At 40.0% G+C, this 21194-nt stretch overlaps 1 protein-coding gene across 1 annotated transcript in view; it reads right to left on the bottom strand.

Moving 5' to 3' along the window:
* mef2d (myocyte enhancer factor 2d) overlaps positions 1-20140 on the bottom strand; it is a 148049-nt gene extending 127909 nt beyond the window's left edge. The window contains exon 1 of the mRNA XM_079694835.1: positions 19958-20140. The gene's annotated coding sequence lies outside the window, so the exon portion shown is untranslated. The remainder of the gene's footprint in view (positions 1-19957) is intronic.
* Between the last annotated feature and the right edge of the window lie 1054 nt (positions 20141-21194).

Here is a 21194-nt window from a genome sequence, read left to right as displayed (position 1 = left end):
ACACACACACACACACACACACACACACACACCACCCCCGCAGCTGTACGGGCGTAAAACGACGCCACGCCCCAATGAGGACGGGTTTGATCTACATTCAGATATTCAAATGAGGCAGTAACCTCGCCACATCGCTGAGAGGTGTGGGAGGAGTCAGAGGGGAGGAGAGAGTTGAGGAGGGGGAGATGCAATGAATCAGGTTTATTACCAGGTAGGTTCACACATACAGTACGAGGAATTCATTCATTAAAAGGTCTGCTATTGTTTAGACATATATTATCCAAAGCACATCTGCAACGTTTCTGATAGCAACTTTCTGATAGGGCCGTGGGTCCACTGATATATGATATTACATCATATCGGACGCAAATCTGGATCCGCTCCGTTGTTCCCCCGTTTTTAGAGATTTGGGTACAGAGGAAAAGAGAGAGGGTTTTATGTTCTGACACTTTGATGATAGGGGACCTTTAATGCACACAATATCTGTTTTCTTTTTTTATTACTGCCACATTTTATTCCATTCTATTTCTATGTAAATACTGTTATATTTTACTATATTTGTTATTATATGTATGCATATGTATATACCTATATATACACAAAAGGGAGGTCAGGTACTCTTTAAAACAGCTGCTAGTTACTGGTACTTTTTACTGAAGTACATTTCAAAGCCTCTTTACTTTGACTTGAGTAAAGAAGTTTAGTCAGTACTTCTACTTTCACCAGAGTATTTTTAAACACGAGTATCTGTACTTCTATTGTGGTAAAGGATGTGTGTACTTTTGCCATCTCTGCCTAAAACCGCCCCTGGATGGATGGTGATGATGATGAAGATGATGATGATGAAGAGCAAGAAAATGCCTTGGATAAAAGGGAGGCAGTGTCGTGTTTCAGCTCCTGGCTCTGCTGTTGATATTTCAGCTGTGCCGAAGCAGCCCCTGCTCTCAGGCCCTCGTAACCCCGTCAGTATGGTGGCACGGCACTTTGGAGCTGAAACCCCCCCCCCCCCCCCCCTCATCTCACACCGATCTGATATTTCCTACTCGGTGTGATTGGCAGGAAAACAAGCTGACAGAAGTCGCAGCTTTTCCTCCAAACACAAATCTGGACCTCCTGGGTCTGTGTGGCACCGGATCGGATCCTTTAAAAAAAGGGCCGCAAAGCACTTTTTATTCAACGCTCATAAAAGCATCGAGGTGACGATGTTAATCTCACGTCATTTCTGCAGGATGGCCGTCATTAGTTTGGCTTCGAAGAAACTAGGCTGAGCCAACATAAACAAAGAGTAATCAAGACGGGGAAGAAAGCCAACAAGCGGAGTTGTGTTTAAGCTGCAGAGAAACCCTGAAGGAACGCTGCAAACCAAATCCAAATGTGATGGAATTCAGGCAGGAGACAAGTATAACGAGAAGTGACATCTTTGTTTAGTGCATGTGTTTTGAGTAACAACGTGAAATAAATAAACGGTATCCCAATAGAAGGGTGCGTTCGTAGACACTCTGAATGTCAGAGAAACAGAAACTGGATAGTTTATAATAAAAATCAAATAAGGCTGCAGGGTATGGAAATAAGTGAAAAATTGAGGTTATTTTGAATGATATTGCGATATTATTCATTTATTACAATTATTAATATTATACTTTTTTTTATATTATTATTATTAAAAATTATAAATTATTTTTAAAATGCAAGAAAATGATATTCATGGAAACAAAATAAGGATTTTTTTTTTTTACATTCATTAATTGACCAAATTGAACATTAAACTCGATTAAAAAAAAAGAAATGTAAAAGAAAAATGTTTGTCGAGCTACAATTTAGAGTGCAGTTTTCTATTAATCTTTTTCAATTAACATAGAAATTCCCAGAGTGCAAATGGTCCCAGGTGATTATGGTAAAAGAATTGTTCACGTCTAATTGATACTGCCTCACTGATGTTGGATAGAAACACAGATCCCGCCCTAGTTTTGATATCGGTGTCGCAACAGTGACCTTGTGATCACCGTGTGTGTGTGTGTGTGTGTGTGTGTGTGTGTGTGTGTGTGTGTGTGTGTGTGTGTGTGTGTGTGTGTGTGTGTGTGTGTGTGTGTGTGTGTGTGTGTGTGTGTGTGTGTGAAACATTTCATAACTCCACATATCATAACACAGCTGGAATCAGAGGTTACTGATGTTGCTAGAGATCCTGTAAGAGCAGGAGGATTACCGGGAGTCAGAATGATATGTTCACATTCAGCCTGGATTAAAGACTCTTCTGACCCAACACTGACAGTCCGCTGCAGGTCCATTGTTGCCAAAAAAGCTCCAAGTGCAATGAAAAAAAAAAAAGGGAAAAATAAGCGAGCGGAAAACCAGCGGAAGAAGTTTGGACGAGGATCAAGGAGCGCTGCACACCTACAAGACTGTAGGAAGATGCAAGAGAGAAGACATCTGTTTTTAGGAAAGTGTTTCTCCACACGATGCATCATCCCGCGCTGAGAGAACACGGCTCTCTGCCTCCAGAAACACAAAGGTTTCATAATCAAAAAGGTCTTCTGCCGACTGCATAGTAGCTCAAACTGTACGTTGCTTTTACCAGATGTCGTTTTTAAAATCAACAAAGTGAAAGATGCTGTGATCTAAATCGCTTCTGAAATCTGACTTTGGGTGCGTTCGTTTATCCAATCTGACGCTCTATAACTCAAGTTAGAGCGATGCTGTTCTAATAAACAGAGAGTTGGATTAAAAAGGGAATCAATCAATTTAATTTAAATCACAACACAGTAAGCGCACCCTTTGGTCAAATATGTGATTCATCTCAATTAAGTATTGTGGAGCCCCGAACTACAAATGGTATTCTACTTTAAAGAGTCCTCTCCTGCTGATGTTCAGGTGTATGTCAGTATGTAGTGTCTCTACTTTAAAGAGTCCTCTCCTGCTGATGTTCCGGTGTATATCAGTATGTAGTGTCTCTACTTTAAAGAGTTCTCTCCTGCTGATGTTCAGGTGTATATCAGTATGTAGTGTCTCTACTTTAAAGAGTCCTCTCCTGCTGATGTTCAGGTGTATATCAGTATGTAGTGTCTCTACTTTAAAGAGTCCTCTCCTGCTGATGTACAGGTGTATATCAGTATGTAGTGTCTCTACTTTAAAGAGTCCTCTCCTGCTGATGTTCAGGTGTATATCAGTATGTAGTGTCTCTACTTTAAAGAGTCCTCTCCTGCTGATGTTCAGGTGTATATCAGTATGTAGTGTCTCTACTTTAAAGAGTCCTCTCCTGCTGATGTTCAGGTGTATAACAGTATGTACTGTCTCTACTTTAAAGAGTCCTCTCCTGCTGATGTTCAGGTGTATATCAGTATGTAGTGTCTCTACTTTAAAGAGTCCTCTCCTCCTGATGTTCAGGTGTATATCAGTATGTAGTGTCTCTACTTTAAAGAGGTGTCTCCTGCTGATGATCAGGTGTATATCAGAATGTAGTGTCTCTACTTTAAAGAGTCCTCTCCTGCTGATGTTCAGGTGTATATCAGTATGTACTGTCTCTACTTTAAAGAGTCCTCTCCTGCTGATGTTCAGGTGTATAACAGTATGTACTGTCTCTACTTTAAAGAGTCCTCTCCTGCTGATGTTCAGGTGTATATCAGTATGTAGTGTCTCTACTTTAAAGAGTCCTCTCCTGCTGATGTTCAGGTGTATATCAGTATGTAGTGTCTCTACTTTAAAGAGTTCTCTCCTGCTGATGTTCAGGTGTATATCAGTATGTAGTGTCTCTACTTTAAAGAGTCCTCTCCTGCTGATGTTCAGGTGTATATCAGTATGTAGTGTCTCTACTTTAAAGAGTCCTCTCCTGCTGATGTTCAGGTGTATATCAGTATGTAGTGTCTCTAATTTAAAGAGTCCTCTCCTGCTGATGTTCAGGTATTTATCAGTATGTAGTGTCTCTACTTTAAAGAGTCCTCTCCTGCTGATGTTCAGGTGTATATCAGTATGTAGTGTCTCTACTTTAAAGAGTTCTCTCCTGCTGATGTTCAGGTGTATATCAGTATGTAGTGTCTCTAATTTAAAGAGTCCTCTCCTGCTGATGTTCAGGTGTATATCAGTATGTAGTGTCTCTACTTTAAAGAGTCCTCTCCTGCTGATGTTCAGGTGTATATCAGTATGTAGTGTCTCTACTTTAAAGAGTCCTCTCCTGCTGATGTTCAGGTGTATATCAGTATGTAGTGTCTCTACTTTAAAGAGTCCTCTCCTGCTGATGTTCAGGTGTATATCAGTATGTAGTGTCTCTACTTTAAAGAGTCCTCTCCTGCTGATGTTCAGGTGTATATCAGTATGTAGTGTCTCTACTTTAAAGAGTCCTCTCCTGCTGATGTTCAGGTGTATATCAGTATGTAGTGTCTCTACTTTAAAGAGTTCTCTCCTGCTGATGTTCAGGTGTATATCAGTATGTAGTGTCTCTACTTTAAAGAGTTCTCTCCTGCTGATGTTCAGGTGTATATCAGTATGTAGTGTCTCTACTTTAAAGAGTCCTCTCCTGCTGATGTTCAGGTGTATATCAGTATGTAGTGTCTCTACTTTAAAGAGTCCTCTCCTGCTGATGTTCAGGTGTATATCAGTATGTAGTGTCTCTACTTTAAAGAGTCCTCTCCTGCTGATGTTCAGGTGTATATCAGTATGTAGTGTCTCTACTTTAAAGAGTCCTCTCCTGCTGATGTTCAGGTGTATATCAGTATGTAGTGTCTCTACTTTAAAGAGTCCTCTCCTGCTGATGTTCAGGTGTATATCAGTATGTAGTGTCTCTAATTTAAAGAGTCCTCTCCTGCTGATGTTCAGGTATTTATCAGTATGTAGTGTCTCTACTTTAAAGAGTCCTCTCCTGCTGATGTTCAGGTGTATATCAGTATGTAGTGTCTCTACTTTAAAGAGTCCTCTCCTGCTGATGTTCAGGTGTATATCAGTATGTAGTGTCTCTACTTTAAAGAGTCCTCTCCTGCTGATGTTCAGGTGTATATCAGTATGTAGTGTCTCTACTTTAAAGAGTCCTCTCCTGCTGATGTTCAGGTGTATATCAGTATGTAGTGTCTCTACTTTAAAGAGTCCTCTCCTGCTGATGTTCAGGTGCATATCAGTATGTAGTGTCTCTACTTTAAAGAGTCCTCTCCTGCTGATGTTCAGGTATTTATCAGTATGTAGTGTCTCTACTTTAAAGAGTCCTCTCCTGCTGATGTTCAGGTGTATATCAGTATGTAGTGTCTCTACTTTAAAGAGTCCTCTCCTGCTGATGTTCAGGTGTATATCAGTATGTAGTGTCTCTACTTTAAAGAGTCCTCTCCTGCTGATGTTCAGGTGTATATCAGTATGTAGTGTCTCTACTTTAAAGAGTCCTCTCCTGCTGATGTTCAGGTGTATATCAGTATGTAGTGTCTCTACTTTAAAGAGTCCTCTCCTGCTGATGTTCAGGTGCATATCAGTATGTAGTGTCTCTACTTTAAAGAGTCCTCTCCTGCTGATGTTCAGGTGTATAACAGTATGTAGTGTCTCTACTTTAAAGAGTCCTCTCCTGCTAATGTTCAGGTGTATATCAGTATGTAGTGTCTCTACTTTAAAGAGTCCTCTCCTGCTGATGTTCAGGTGTATATCAGTATGTAGTGTCTCTACTTTAAAGAGTCCTCTCCTGCTAATGTTCAGGTGTATATCAGTATGTAGTGTCTCTACTTTAAAGAGTCCTCTCCTGCTGATGTTCAGGTGTATAACAGTATGTAGTGTCTCTAATAAGGCCTCTCTAAGGACTGCCCCAGCTATGTGTATAATGCACATATATATGTATGCAGTACAAACCGTAGGAATTGTACTCATGGTAGAGAAACTTCCAGAAAGACCAGCCTGTCCGACCTTTATACTGTCAGTGCCTCTTTTCACTCTCTTTTCGAAAGCTAGATAATATAATTTTAAATAAAAGGCAGAATTGCTGAAGGTTGCCAGAAGCTGAACTAAATGGATTCGGATTGAATTTAAGTGGATTTTGACACCACAGCCCAGTGAAGGTCGAGGCAGCCCAGTGTTCGAGCGAAACGCCGCTCAGCTCCTGGTATTTCAGGTTAATCCTGCAAATTGTGTTGGGTTTAAGTTGCATTTAACCTACATGGAAGCCGTAGGTTATGTCCTCTGATCCCACCAGACACCCGATACACACAATGTCCATTTGGCTAGCTTTGCATCGGATAACCTCTTTAGTGAGTAAAGAAACAAAAGCAGCTTAATCTGGATAAAGTGCTGCGGCGAAACGCTCAGACTGCAAAAAGGGGAAGAGATCACCGAACAGGCAGCCGGAGATGAAATGTAAGAGTCCGACAGATTCATTAATCCCTGATCAAAATGAATGTTTCAGTGTTTTCATTCGCTCATCTGTTTTATACCTCGTAGCCAGAATGAGGTCAGCACAGATTTCCTTTTTGGCTCCAAAGCTGGTTATTTCCAGCAATTTTCACCGAGGCGGACCGGATATATTTAGTGCCTTGAACAGGATATTTATAGAAGGAAAAAAAAAGAAAATCAACAACTGAGAAGGGATTTACCACACAGGTTATTTCTTTATTTAGTTTGTGTAACAGATCTTCATAGAAGGATTGCAGTGAACGGTGCATAGAGACCTGATGAGCCGTGTGACTGAACAAACAACTTGGAAATCATTCCTCGATTAAATCATCTCTGAAGTCTGAATGTATTAGTGTGCGTGTGTGTGTGTGTGTGTGTGTGTGTGTGTGTGTGTGTGTGTGTGTGTGTGTGTGTGTGTGCGTGCGTGTGCGAATAAGTTCAGCTTCTGGTGGAGTTTGTTGTTCTACGAAATGAAGCAAGGGGAAGAACTATGATCACATTATGAGGACATATCGTCGCCCCCTTTATATATCTCACCGTCTTGCAATCAACTTGTATCTAAATCCAATTATATTAGTGTTTTTACATTTTAACATGTATCTGAATTTCATTTATTTTAAACCTAAGAAACCTATGTATTTTTACTTAATTGTATTATTATTGTTTAAAATGTTTTTATTATTTCATTCACGTATATAGAAAGGAATATTTATTTATTATTAATGAATGTATTATTATTATTTTTTTTTTACTTTTATATTTATATATTCTTATTATTTTTCTTCATTTATTACAAAAATGCACTTATGTTCCTTTTGTGTTACTTAGACTGCCTGTAAAGAACACTGTTTGTATTTTAAAGCACATGGACAACTCAGTCAATAAAGAAAAAGTGAGAAATAAAAAAAGTCTACGTGTAGCTTAAGGGCCTTTTGTCCGAACACTCAGAAGCAATCGTGTGACCTTTCAGATTACAAGACCGTCTCTTTAAAGTCCAAGCTGCCCTACTTCCCCAGAATCCATCTTCCGTTTCTCAGAGAGATGAATGCAAAGTCCAAAGTAAACCACGGAGGGTTGGTCGTGATTTAGGCCAGGGTGACGGTCACAGCAGACTCTCACAAACAGGCATTTGGGATCCGACGTTCCCTTTTAGCTCGGAGCACTGAGAGCTGCAGCCGTTACTCGTCCAGGAAACCACAACATATCAGGTTCATTTCGTGGCATTACAACTACTCAATGTTTCAACTCATGTTTCACTGTAACACAGATAAATATGATCACGTTTGGGAGAAAAAAATGACCTTTTAGGGGTCTTTTTGGTCCAAGGAGTTTAACCTAAAGTATTCAGGAAGCAGCCAGTTTGAGTTTCAATCAAAGTCTTAGACCCCTTTCTCATTGGGGGAACCCTAACCCAAGACATTGTTATTAAAGAATTAAAACTATAGTCAGTTTGGATAAAACGTTTTTTGAGGCATTGTTCTTGTTGACGGACTAAACTTCGTAGCTCTCCCCGACCTTGACTTATCAATTAGTTAATTTAAACGACAGCTATGTAAAAGTGAGTTTTTGCACAAGACGACGTGCAAAAGTGCCGCTACCACAGATGTTAAACCTAGATTTTTCGGGAAGTTTGTAACCCTAACCCTAAATAGGACCTCAAAGCAACAACTAAAGCCACTTTGAATAATATATTTTAATTAAGAGTAAAGCTAACCCTAACCAATCAATCCATCTTCAACCAATTATCCAGAAATTACAATTATAGCCACTTAAAATGAAATGTTTCCATTGAGGAATTGTTCTTGTCATGCATTCAGACAAAATGTAAGATGTTTAGAAATGCAGCTGACCTTGACATAAGAAATTATTTATCAATTAACTAATTTTGTTAATTCAAACAGAAACAACAAATGATTGACTGATCGAATTTGGTTGGAAGTCCTTTTTAGCTACATGTCTTGAATACATTTAGTTTTGGTTAAATCGACTTAATTCCAGTATCATAATAGCATTTATATTGAGACTTTTGAGCGATATCAGCTGCCTCAATTACCCTTTTGGTCTGTTTTGAGATCTACCAATTCCACCCCGGTCGTTCCAGGACATTTTGAGGCGTTCAACAACTGAAGACTGACCTTCAATTCCCTAAAGAAATAAAAATAGACAACAGGGAAAACATTTCTGAGTTCCTAAAAATGTTTCTGTGTTCCTGGAAAAGTCAAAGGGGACTAAAAGGTATTTCCGTTGTTAAAGGGTCAGAAGAGTGACGGCTGGTTGTGTTTTCAGAACAAAGCTTACGATGACTGGAATTTAAAATACAGGGCTGCTCAATTAATCGTATTTTAATCGCGATTACGATTATGGCTTGCAACGATTACGAAAACAACGTAATCGAAATAAAACGATTATTTTTTTATTATTATTACTTTTTAATTTTTTTTATTTAGTTGAATTATACTTAAAGTTCAGGGTAATAAAATGTTAAAAACATACTGTTCAAATTTTTGTTCTCCAAATGGATGTTTTCAAAGTCAATGAATAATCGCATTTAATAAATCGCCATTACAATTATTGACCCAAATAATCGAGATTATGATTTTTGCCATAATCGAGCAGCCCTAAAAGATAGGTTTTAAAATGTCTTAATTCAAACATCTTAGATTATATGTGAGAAACTCCATCTACAATAAAAAAAAGACATGAAAGTGAAGCCCGATTTGTGATTCTATTAAATCTCAAAGTCATCTTAAGAGCTCTGCTTCTAAAACATTAATACGGATTGAATCATCGGTGTTTGTTAAATATTGAATGGGGAATTTAACGTGTCAAAAGAGTAATAGCAGACATCTTATTGACCTCTTAGAAAGTGATAACTCTGAGCTGAGATTTCAGTTCATTGCAGCATCAACCCCCCCCCCAGGAGGATCTCTAATGATCATCTCAAATAATTAGGAAGCTGAATATCGAACAAAAAACTCAACAAAAACATCCCAGAGGCTGACTCCCTTTCCGATGCTTTATTAAATAAACTCAGTGACTCTCTCAGGAGACGGATGACTTCAACACTTCCCCCATTACACTAAATTATTTGTTTGCACTAACTGCTCTTAAGACTGAAGCATTAATTTCTTCCAAAGCATCAAACAAGTATAAATCTGCTAGAAAATCAGGTTTAAAGCAGAAATCTACAAGACGTCACCTGTCAATCAAAGTGTGGGCGGGTGTAGTATTTGGGATTGTCTTTTGAGGAAGTTTAGGTTTCTGTAATTGGGGCTTATTTTTCTTAGGGTCTCCAACCCCAGAGACGACGCTACATGCGCTTATTCTTCTTCTTTTGTTTTATTTCAAACACACCACAAATATAAAACACGTCACTGCTTGCCTGCAGACAGTCTCACAAAAAACCTCTACGTTATAGATCTTTATATATATATATATAAAAGTTCTAAAAAGGATCTCAGAAAGTATATAGACTGATATGACGATTCAGATTGTTGTATCAACAGAGAAATCAACAGAAGAAGACAGATAACAAGTAAACACTAAAGGGAACAGAGAGAGACAGACAGGAAGTAAACACTAAAGGGAACAGCAGAAGAAGACAGACAGGAAGTGCACACTAAAGGGAACAGAAAGAGACAGACAGGAAGTAAACACCAACGGGAACAGAAAAAGACAGACAGTAAGTAAACACTAAAGGGAACCGAAAGAGACAGACAGGAAGTAAACACTAAAGGGAACAGCAGAAGAATACAGACAGGAAGTAAACACTAAAGGGAACAGCAGAAGAAGACAGACAGGAAGTAAACACTAACGGGAACACAAAGAGACAGACATGAAGTAAACACTAAAGGGAACAGAAAAAGACAGACAGGAAGTAAACATTAAAGGGAACAGAAAAAGACAGACAGGAAGTAAACACTTACGGGAACAGAAAAATACAGACAGGAAGTAAACACTAACGGGAACAGAAAGAGACAGACAGGAAGTAAACACTAAAGGGAACAGCAGAAGAAGACAGACAGGAAGTAAACACTAAAGGGAACAGAAAAAGACAGACAGGAAGTAAACACTAAAGGGAACAGCAGAAGAAGACAGACAGACAGGAAGTAAACACTAAAGGGAACAGCAGAAGAAGACAGACAGACAGGAAGTACACACTAAAGGGAACAGCAGAAGAAGACAGACAGACAGGAAGTAAACACTAAAGGGAACAGCAGAAGAAGACAGACAGGAAGTAAACACTAAAGGGAACAGCAGAAGTGGACACACACAAAAAACCCACAACATTCAGACTTCCAGAACTTTTCCTTCTTCTCCTCCATGTGCTCATTAGCTTAATTGATCTTTAACCCGTAGATTGGCAGCTGATGGCTCAATTAAGAGCTTGCTGGAGGACAGGATTAGTGTAAGGAAGGCGGAGTGGTCCCTCTGAACCATAATCCTTCACTTCGGCCCAGAGGGTCAAAACCGGGAGGACATGTTGGCAAACAGCTCCATATAAGCTACAGGGAAACAATCCAACCATGCAAGTACAACAGGGATCTCATGAACGACTGCAGCAATGGTTTTTTCTTAGTTTCAATTGTGATTGTTTTCTTGACATATCTGTAAAGACATTGCTTGTCTGGTCTATAAAATGTCGATAAATTACGAAAAAAGTCAAGCCTGCTCTCTGAAAGTCAACAAGCTGTCTTCTGGTAGTTTTTTTTTTTATTTGCCTATTATTCAAATTGTCAGTATTGTATTTGTATGTAGTGTCTCTGCTGTGACATGTCTCCATGCTTTAATGTTCAGAAAGCTCTTTATTTGTTTAGACTTTGCAGACCATTAACAACCTATATAACACACTACAGGAAAGAGAACAACCCCAAAAGAATAGTAGGGCCTCTTTAAACATCACCCAAAACAAAGACAACCAGCTCATTTTCAGCATTTCTGCTTCAAAATGATAGATTGTCAATCAACTTCGCATTTTTTTCGTAAAAACAGCCAACACACTAAGAGGTTTGGTACAAACACATTTGTTGAGGCCCTGGTTGGAAGAAAACACTTTTACATCTTTTAAAATAAGCCATCATTAGCAAATGTAAGAATGCTTTGTTAGTACTAAGCAACCGTGTATAGACTAAATCACCTAAATACAAATAAAAAATAAAAAGTGCGAAAAATATTCAGGAATTATAAAAATAAGAAATTAAAAAGATTATCAATCTGATTAAAAATGCAATGGCAGCTGTTGGTACTTCACAGGTTTTGGTATTTTTGTTCAGTACTACGTGGAAAAGCACTGTAGAGGTTTTCAACGTTGGAGCATTTATTTGTTTTGCTTGGTGCTTTTAGAAAAGGGCCGACTGATAGCAAAATCGTCTCAGACCAAATGACTGATAAGTGATAAAGGCCACCATGAAATAACCCCGAACCGAGAGGCTTCACCATTATGTTGTTTCATGTAGTTTTATGTTGGACTGAGGTGGGTATTGACATTTAATAGAGCGGGTTGTTATGCTTTGCAAGCCTAGAAATCGACCCGAGAGCTAACCACAGTCTGGACAGTTTTATTCTCCAAGTGTTCCCAGCTGGTGTGAGAGTAAACGCTGGTGAATTACAGCAGAGCAACAACAGACAAGAAATACAGAAATCACACGCGTTCAATTCTCCCCGATGTCTCAACGTGCCAGAAGGTTGTAGTCCCTTAGGCGTCAGAAAACCAGATCAACATTCAGTAAACTGCAGACCAAAGGTATACCAACCACATGATGAGTTGACTGAGCCAGAACACTTTTTCTTGACCTTGGAAATAGAAACATGACAATCTTCGTTTCCAGAGCTTTCAGCCACTGATCATCGCCTTCATCAACCTTCGGAGTTTGAATGCCGAGAGAACTGTACAACCAACGAGCAAGAACAAAATTGGAAAACACGAGATAAAAAAAAGGTACAATTGTGAATGCATCAGTGAAAGAACTATGCATCTTATAAACTATGGCGTCTTGATGCCTCTGGAAACTCCAGATAAACAGTAAGACTTATTTCTCGCCAGAAACACATTTCGGAGATAGATGAGCATGTACCGAATATCGTCCTTGGTGAGTTTGCCCTGAACATGATGACTAATGATGATCAGAATCTTTTTCATATGGATTGGATTTTCACTTCCTTAAACTCATCGTTGAACTCTATTGTTTCGACACTATTGAAAACAGATTATCTATATAATAACTACAGTGTGCCAAACAGCTGTCACATCCACATATTGAACATTTCCCACCATTAAAACATACACTTTCATCTCTGAGAATTACTCCAAGTGCTGAACACGAGCAACATGCCAATTGTGAGTCATGTGACTTTTGTACGGAAAAGATTTGCTTTGGTGGGCATGTGGAACTGAAAATGAATCCAAAGAAAAAAAACTGCGGACGTTTCCACTCCAGTTTGGGCCAAAGAAAACAAACAGTAGGTGTGGACAGCAGATCTGGTCGTTCCTCCACCCTGTGTGATGCTTCTCTGGCACAGAAAGGGAGGCCATTTTGAAAAAAGAAAAATCACAGCAGGAGGCGGAGAGTGGACTGTGAAGAGAGGCTAGTTTCTGCTACTTCCCACATTAAGTGGCTGATTGTGTCCTCTTTGTACGAGAAAACACCTTTGGCTTTACGGGAGTTTAGCCTTTGCAGAACATTAACATGCACAAAAAAACACTATAGGGAAGGGAAACCCCCCAAAAGCATAATATCACCAAAAACAAAGAAAAAACTGCTGCTTTAGAGCTTCAAAATTATAGATTTTCAATCAACTATTTGTTTTATGTCCTATATATATTCATGTTGCATTGTTGGAGGAGCCTGTGACTTCATTTTTCATTGCCATATCTACACTGTAGCTTCTGTACACATCACAATAAAGCCTTGACACTTGAATCCACGAAGCATTTCAGGTTTTAAAAACAGCAAAAACCAAGTTTGGTACAAATAGAAGGCCTTGGTTTTTTACAACTTGTAAAATAAACCATATTTAGCAAATGCTTGATTATTTGTTATGTCAAAGCAACCGTGTGTAGAATATCACATAAACAAAGGAGAGTGGATTGTGAGGAGAAGCTAGCTGCGGCTATACTTCCCACATTAAGTGGCTGATGGTCTCCTCTTTGTACGAGAAAACACCTTTGGCTTTAAGTTCCATTAGCAGAGAGGCAGGGAAGACATTTCTTCGCCCGTCTCTCTGCCCTGCCATGATTGAATCACAGCCATAACAGCAGAAGGCACGAGGCCTGCTGCGCCGCTGAGTTCTTCCTGTCCTCCTCGCTCAGCGTGGGAACAGCCGCGGACAAAATCTGCCCTGGAATCAGCTCACAAAAGAGGGCCACGAAAGGCAACGAGACAGAGCAGGTAGTAATTGCTCCTTTCTGCTAAAAAAGGCTTCGAAACCGTCTGAAAAAAGGATCTCGGTTTGTGGGGTGAGAGTTTCAGTTTGACAGCGTGTCTGACATCGGCTTACAAGAAGGGTCTTTTTTCTTTTGAGCGGGGGTCAGCACACAGGAAACACATGAAGCTAATCCACGGTACGAGGCTGAGGGTTTCAAAAGGCAAGCCAAATCAATGAGGTGACGATGGACAGCCTCTCCACAACACAGAGCTCACCTCCATTTAGCTTTAATAAACACCTACTTCCTGTCTGGCACTACTTCAACATCAGCAGCCAATTGCTTTTAAAACGTGCAATTCAGCATTTAGATAGATACATCAATATATATGCTACATTACATTACATGTCACTTTAGACACTTTTATCCAAAGTGACTTACATACTCAACACTGTGGACAATCCCCACAGGAGCAATTTGGGGTGAAGTTTCTCAGGGACACAACGACATGCTGACTGCAGTGGGGTTTGAACTTGCTACCCCCTAATTCGAAGTCCAGCACACTATCCGCTGAGCCACAGCCTCCCTATATCTCGTAGTGCAGTGTGCAGCGGGGCGCTTGTTTCAGTTGTGTTTTGAGCTTCTTGCAGTGTTTGTTTTGCATCGTTTGCTTTATGCAGCTTTTAGTAAAGGCTGCGCATGTTTCGTCAAGTTGCTGAATGTTTTCTAAAAATGCGTTTAAAAGTTAATGGAGCTGTTGCATCCATCTGCATGTGTTTTGGCACATTTTTGTTTTTACATTTGCATCCTTTTCCAAAGTGCAGTGCGTTTATCTTGGTGGAAATGTTTTGTAGTCGTTGTAGCCACTTGGCCTGGGTCGGCTATCGTACAAATGTAATGGATTATGTAAGAAAGACAAACAGGGAGTATAACATAAAAACAATCGTTGGCTGCATCCTGAACACCGGTGATAATACAGATGGTATTTATCGTCAATCTTTCAGTTTGTGTGTACAGACAGAGAGATCGAAATACCGTTTCCCACAATCCAGAAGGATACAAAATACAAATATGTATAAAAATATGTATATACACAATCAACATATATCCAGGTATACGTGCTAAAAGACGAGATGTAACTGTATCCTGCTTCAGAATCAGAATCAGGTTTATTACCAGGTAGGTTGACACGTACAAGGAATTTTTATATATAAAGTATGTTAATAATTTAGTTTTTGGGAGAAGGGGTGGGATTAAATAAGTGTAAAATTCTTCCCACCCCTTTTTGGATGTGAACTTAAAGGTGGGGTAGGTAAGAATGGAGAAACCAGCTGGAGTGCGCTCGAATTTGAAAATACACAACCGGAAAGAATCTGCCCCTTCCTCAAAGAGCCCCTCCTCCAACACACACGAACGCGCACATGACCAATGAGGGCACGAGATAAGTTTGTGCACAGATGGAAGGCTGACAGGCAGGTAGGCCATCCAGTTACTTTAGCCGGCTCAGATGATTGGTCGTGCTTTTTACAGTACGGCTTCCACAGATGAAATGTTTTTATGTATTTATTGTCAAAGCACTTCAGATATTCATTGCTATCGGGACGTTAAGAGCATTCCATGGAATATAACAGAAAGTGTATCTAAAGCCGGTTTCTCAAACTTACATACCCCACCTTTAAGGTTGTATAGTATTATAATTATCATGTTTCATTTCATTATTATTTTTATTTTTTTGTATTATTGTTTTACACATTCGCAATAAATCAAATCAAATATCAAGGTGCATACATACAAGTAAAATATAAAATATACTATAATAATATTTAAAAAATAGTAAAAAAGATAGTCTTATATAGCGGTATTTAAATAGAAATAGAATGGAATAAAATATGTGCAGTAATAAAAGACACAGGTATTGTGTACATAGTGTGCGTTAATGTAATGCAGACGCTCTCTGTAACATCTGGAGAGACCGCGGCTGTGTTGGACTTCAACAGGAAGTTGCATACGGAGAGAATGATTGTACTTCCTCAAATGAAAAGCAGTGAGGAGCGAGAGGAGGGGGTGTTGGTGGCTTATTCCCCCCCATCTCCCTGCTTTGTTTTGACTGAAGCTAACAGAGCACACGATGGAGCACATGGCTGAGGAAAAAAAACACTGGAAATGAAATTGGATGGATGTTCAGGAGAATTAAGATTACTCTCACTATAAAAAAAAAAAAGTGTCCCCTTAAAGTTTTGTCCTGGCGGGAGCTTTGCTCAGCCTGCAGTTACGCTTCTCAGGGACACAAAAGCCCATTACTGGAGCTGAGCCCACCACTTATCTGCAGCCTGTAAGCCCCTTTCCACAGAACAAGTCCAGCTACATTATATTCTCCAATTTAGGGATTGTGTTCCCTGTGTGAGGACACGAGTGGCCTTTGGGAGACTCAAAGGAGAGACTCTGCAGCATGGATGGGATGTGAGGAGGGGGGCATCTTCAACTGAAGTGCAACATCAACAGTTCCTCCATCCTGCTAAGATGCAGCAGCTAATGGAGATGATGATGATACAGGCATTATATAGAGCGTGTGGGGAGGACCTATATTTTGCAGGCAGACCCAGAAGTCAGATTTTCAATTAGATTTTGGAATATTGCAAAAAATAAGATCTGTTATGTTACTTGAATGTTTTATTCAGCAGGTTAATCTCCACATATTAACACCACTTTATGATTTCTGAAGTAAAAAACTAATGTTAGGCTATAAAAGGAACCACAGCACGGTCACATGACTTCACGTCACCACCGCTAAGCTAAAGGTAGCTAATGTTGGGCTCTAAAGGAACTACAGCACGGTCACATGACTTCACGTCACCACCGCTAAGCTAAAGGTGGCTAATGTTGGGCTTTAAAGGAACTACAGCACGGTCACATGACTTCACGTCACCACTGCTAAGCTAAAGGAGGCTAATGTTGGGCTCTAAAGGAACTACAGCACGGTCACATGACTTCACGTCACCACTGCTAAGCTAAAGGAGGCTAATGTTGGGCTCTAAAGGAACTACAGCACGGTCACATGACTTCACGTCACCACTGCTAAGCTAAAGGTGGCTAATGTTGGGCTCTAAAGGAACTACAGCACGGTCACATGACTTCACGTCACCACCGCTAAGCTAAAGGTTGCTAATGTTGGGCTTTAAAGGAACTACAGCACGGTCTCATGACTTCACGTCACCACCGCTAAGCTAAAGGCGGCTAATGTTGGGCTTTAAAGGAACTACAGCACGGTCACATGACTTCACGTCACCACCGCTAAGCTAAAGGAGGCTAATGTTTGGCTTTAAAGGAACTACAGCACGGTCACATGACTTCACGTCACCACCGCTAAGCTAAAGGAGGCTAATGTTTGGCTTTAAAGGAACTACAGCACGGTCTCATGACTTCACGTCACCACCGCTAAGCTAAAGGTGGCTAATGTTGGTCTATAAAGGAACTACAGCACGGTCACATGACTTCACGTCACCACCGCTAAGCTAAAGGTGGCTAATGTTGGTCTATAAAGGAACTACAGCACGGTCACATGACTTCACGTCACCACCGCTAAGCTAAAGGTGGCTAATGTTGGGCGTGATGACGTTAACTCGTCTCATTTAGACACTTGTTAGCAACAGCTGTTTTTAAACTCACCAATGGGGGATTTACTGATGTATTTTATATCTTAGAATAATATTCTCTTCAGCTTATATTAACCACAGACCTTATTTCAGGCTAACAACCAAAAACACATTTCAAATAAACCACTGACTTCCAGACGAGGGGACACGATGTGCTAAATTGCTGACTCATTTCCACATTTTAGGACTCATTCCTGCATTGTTTCTGAAAGTGTTTTGGGACGTTGGAGCTCGTTGTCGGCCACGTAGAATAGAAACGCGTAAATATATAGTAAAATAGGAGCTCATTCTGGGATGTTGGTGAAGATGAGTCTCTTTGCGTAGGAACACAATGGCCCCCATATCATGTTTTAAACTTCTCGGGAGGGAAAGCCTTTCAATTTATATAAGATTTCTTCTCAGCTGTGTATTATTGAAAAGGTCTTCCATCCACAGAGAGCGGGAAGGTTGGTGATTTCCATTTTATAAGTATTAGACATCCAACCAATGATGCAACCACTGGTCTGAAAACAAGCCTCTCCGGTTTGTTGTCCTGTTTACCCCTGCGTGTCGTTATTACCGGTGTTATCGTGCACTCGTCTGGTTCCACTGAGCCTCCTCCTGCCAAACGCTCTAATCTGCTCTGCACCTTTATCTGGACCGTCTCCCTCGGGATCCTCCGACACCTTTTTGGCAACTTCACCTGCAAGCATGCTGAATCGCTCACCTGTCCCCCCCGCTGCACTACAGAATGATGTCATATATATAACACTGACCAGGCTTGGAGAGAGACGGATTACACACAACGGGATTACGTGATGAGGATACAAAAAGAGTTGACAGTGACATAAAAACAAAAAGGTCCATGTTGTGTTCCTAGAGTCCAAGGCAAATGTTTACGGGTTTGAAAGTGACGGCTGGGGTCTGACAATCTCTGGGGGGGAAATTAATAATAATAAAGATTTGACTGTGTAACAAAAACTATATTTTTGTAGATGATAATTCTGTTTTTGACGTTCTAACACCAAAGAAAGCAGACAGAAATCATGCACTGCTTCGAGGGTATTCTCGTCGATTCAATATATTGTATGGCTTATTATAATATGTGAGTTATCCAGTGCTGGACAGATAAAAAGTATTTTTCACAATTTTCTTACATTTTACAGTAAAATGTACGATGGCCGCCCAGGTTCAAACGTGCCACAACGGCCCAAAACATTTCCAATAGCAGTAACGTGTTGCACTTTTGAAAACGATGCAAATATAGAGACACAAATATGCAAAACACATGCAGCGTTTAAAGGAATCATGTCATCACATTGTTTAAATACGCTAATACCACATTTTAGGTACGTTTTCCAACAACAGTGACCAACTTTAAAATCCCCGAACTTCAATACGACTGTTTTCCCTTACAGCTACATACGATGTAATCAGATACACTATCTTAAACTATAAGGAGGAGATATTTTTTATCCTGAATATCTTGGTTTTCCTTTTCTAATGTCACATTAAAAAACAATATATTTGCATTGAATTGGATATTTAGGAAATCCAAAAGTAATGCAAAGTAATTAGGTTACATTACTTTTATATTATGATACTCAGCTGAAGTTACTTATTACTTTTCCCTACAGGTAACTAGTAATTGTAACGTAATACATGTTTAAAGTAAATCTAAACACATGTCCTCACAATCTGGATGCCTTTTAATCCCAGTCACCTGTCTTTGCAAGATCCAGCCTAAACAACAATGTGGAGCAACTGCCACAGAGAACATAAGAAGAAATCAGAGCTGCCCTGACGTCTTTATTTTTGGGTTATTGATGCCATCATTACTAGACTGATTCCAAGAGCAAAATGGTTTCCGGGTTGGAGGAGGAAATTAGAAGTTTGATGGCACTCTCTCCCGGGAGAAAAGCAATTACGCACAGCACTGAGAGCACAATCGTCGGAAATGGGCTCATTGAAGGGACACAAGATGATTCGTCAGGCACAATAGCTCTGAGGATGAGAGGAAACACATCCAATCTGCTTGTTTTATATAACAACAACAAAAAAGATACATTTTACCAATCACAGCAGTTTTATTGACAACCCTGTATCTGTCCACTTTTCCTCTGCGATGTAAACCTGTCATTTAACGCGTAAACCAAATTGATGGCGCGATAAAGTTGTCAATAACCTGGACGTGCTTTTATCAGAGATGAAATCCATTTGCAGGAATGAAGAGAAATCGCGTTAAAGCCCGGCTGACACTTGTCGTAAATCGTTCCTGACAGCTCCCTAATGGAGTGTTATTACTGTTGCGCACACGGCACCAAGCAGAGGGTTCGCGAGGGGGTATTTTCAGGAGGGAAACAGGGGGAAGAAAGCTTCAACTGCAATACTGAGGATAACTTAGCAAACTGCATGAAGCAAAGCGTGTCCTTGACGCAAAATACAGCGCGAGACTGAGGTTTTTCTCCATACAAAGCGTCCAAAACTACCAGATGGCCACTCCGAGCCGAAAAAACATGCACGAATCTGCACATCTGGACAAACACACACAGCTGTCAGAGCTGCACAAACACAGGAAGAGAAACAAAAATGTAGCTGAAATGCGAACACTTACCCGAGCACTGTATCCACATCTGTTTTGACGAGACCTCAAACGTCACACTTTGCGTTGCATTCACGTACAGCAAAGGTTTCGCCGAAGAAGAAGAGTAGAAAACTCTCCGCCGAGCGACCAATTTCAAACAATTCTCCCCTACTTGATGTACAAGGTAACTATTTAGTTATGGCAAATGGTGCCCTAATCTAGCCTGAGTGGCATTGCTTTATGATTGACAGCCGCTCGGGCCAATGGGAGCGAGCTGCTGGTACCGCTTCGACCAATCAGATCGCTAGCGTGGAGATGGAGGAAGGTGAGCTGTGAAGTAGGAAGGGCTGCTGGCGACATCATGTGTTAAGAGTTGATATCCCTCCGCCTGTCATGTTGTGCGAGCAAGGCGGCACTTTCATTGCTTTTTACTTAAATATGATCATACAAATCAGAGTTTACGGGTAACATGGTTCATTATATATGTGTGAGTGTCATAAAAATACATATCAAGTTATTATTTTTTTATGCTTTTTGAGTCAAAATTAGCCTACAACACATATAAATGAGGGAATGTCATCACGTATATGAGGAACGTTACTTAATTTAACTTGAATTAACTTAATTTAGTTTTTGATCACAAATTGTATTGTAATTGTTGTATGTTTATTTTCAATGTTATAATGTATAACTCATGTGCAATGCCTTGTTTACATGCAACAAACACATTTTCCTAATTGGGATTAATAAATTCAATCTGTTTTACTGTAGACCCCTCGTGAAATATTTAAACGATAACGTATATTAACACAGCAGAGCATAAATTATTTTGTATTGCTATTAATTCCTGCATGAATACAACATAATGATTCACTCTGTTGTAAATGCATATTTTAAATTAAACTCATGGTGTGTGTGACTCTGCTTTACTGTCACTGGATGATAAATAAGGGGATGATTCGCGCACTACTTTGTCTGTCCCCGGCGGAGGAACACGATGTTGACAGTGACAGGCGGAGTGACGCGCAGTGACGGATACAGTCAGGAATAAAACACGTGAACACAACTTCACTTTAACACCATCGAGTTTAAAGACATATTTCACGTAGCCGACGTACGGGTTCTATTTTGTGCAGCTGCTTCCGTTTTGGATTGTCGTGCGTAAGGTTACGTCATGTGACGTCAGCAAAAGGCATGCCTGGGATATTTAAAGTAATACAGCTCGTGCGTATTATGATGTGTTTTTATTATTATTTATGGCTCAAAG

This window comes from Notothenia rossii (assembly GCF_949606895.1).
Source record: "Notothenia rossii genome assembly, chromosome: 7".
In the NCBI taxonomy this organism is placed as follows: Eukaryota; Metazoa; Chordata; class Actinopteri; order Perciformes; family Nototheniidae; genus Notothenia; species Notothenia rossii.
Note: the sequence above shows the minus strand (reverse complement) of the source record. Positions and strands in the feature narration are given on the sequence as shown.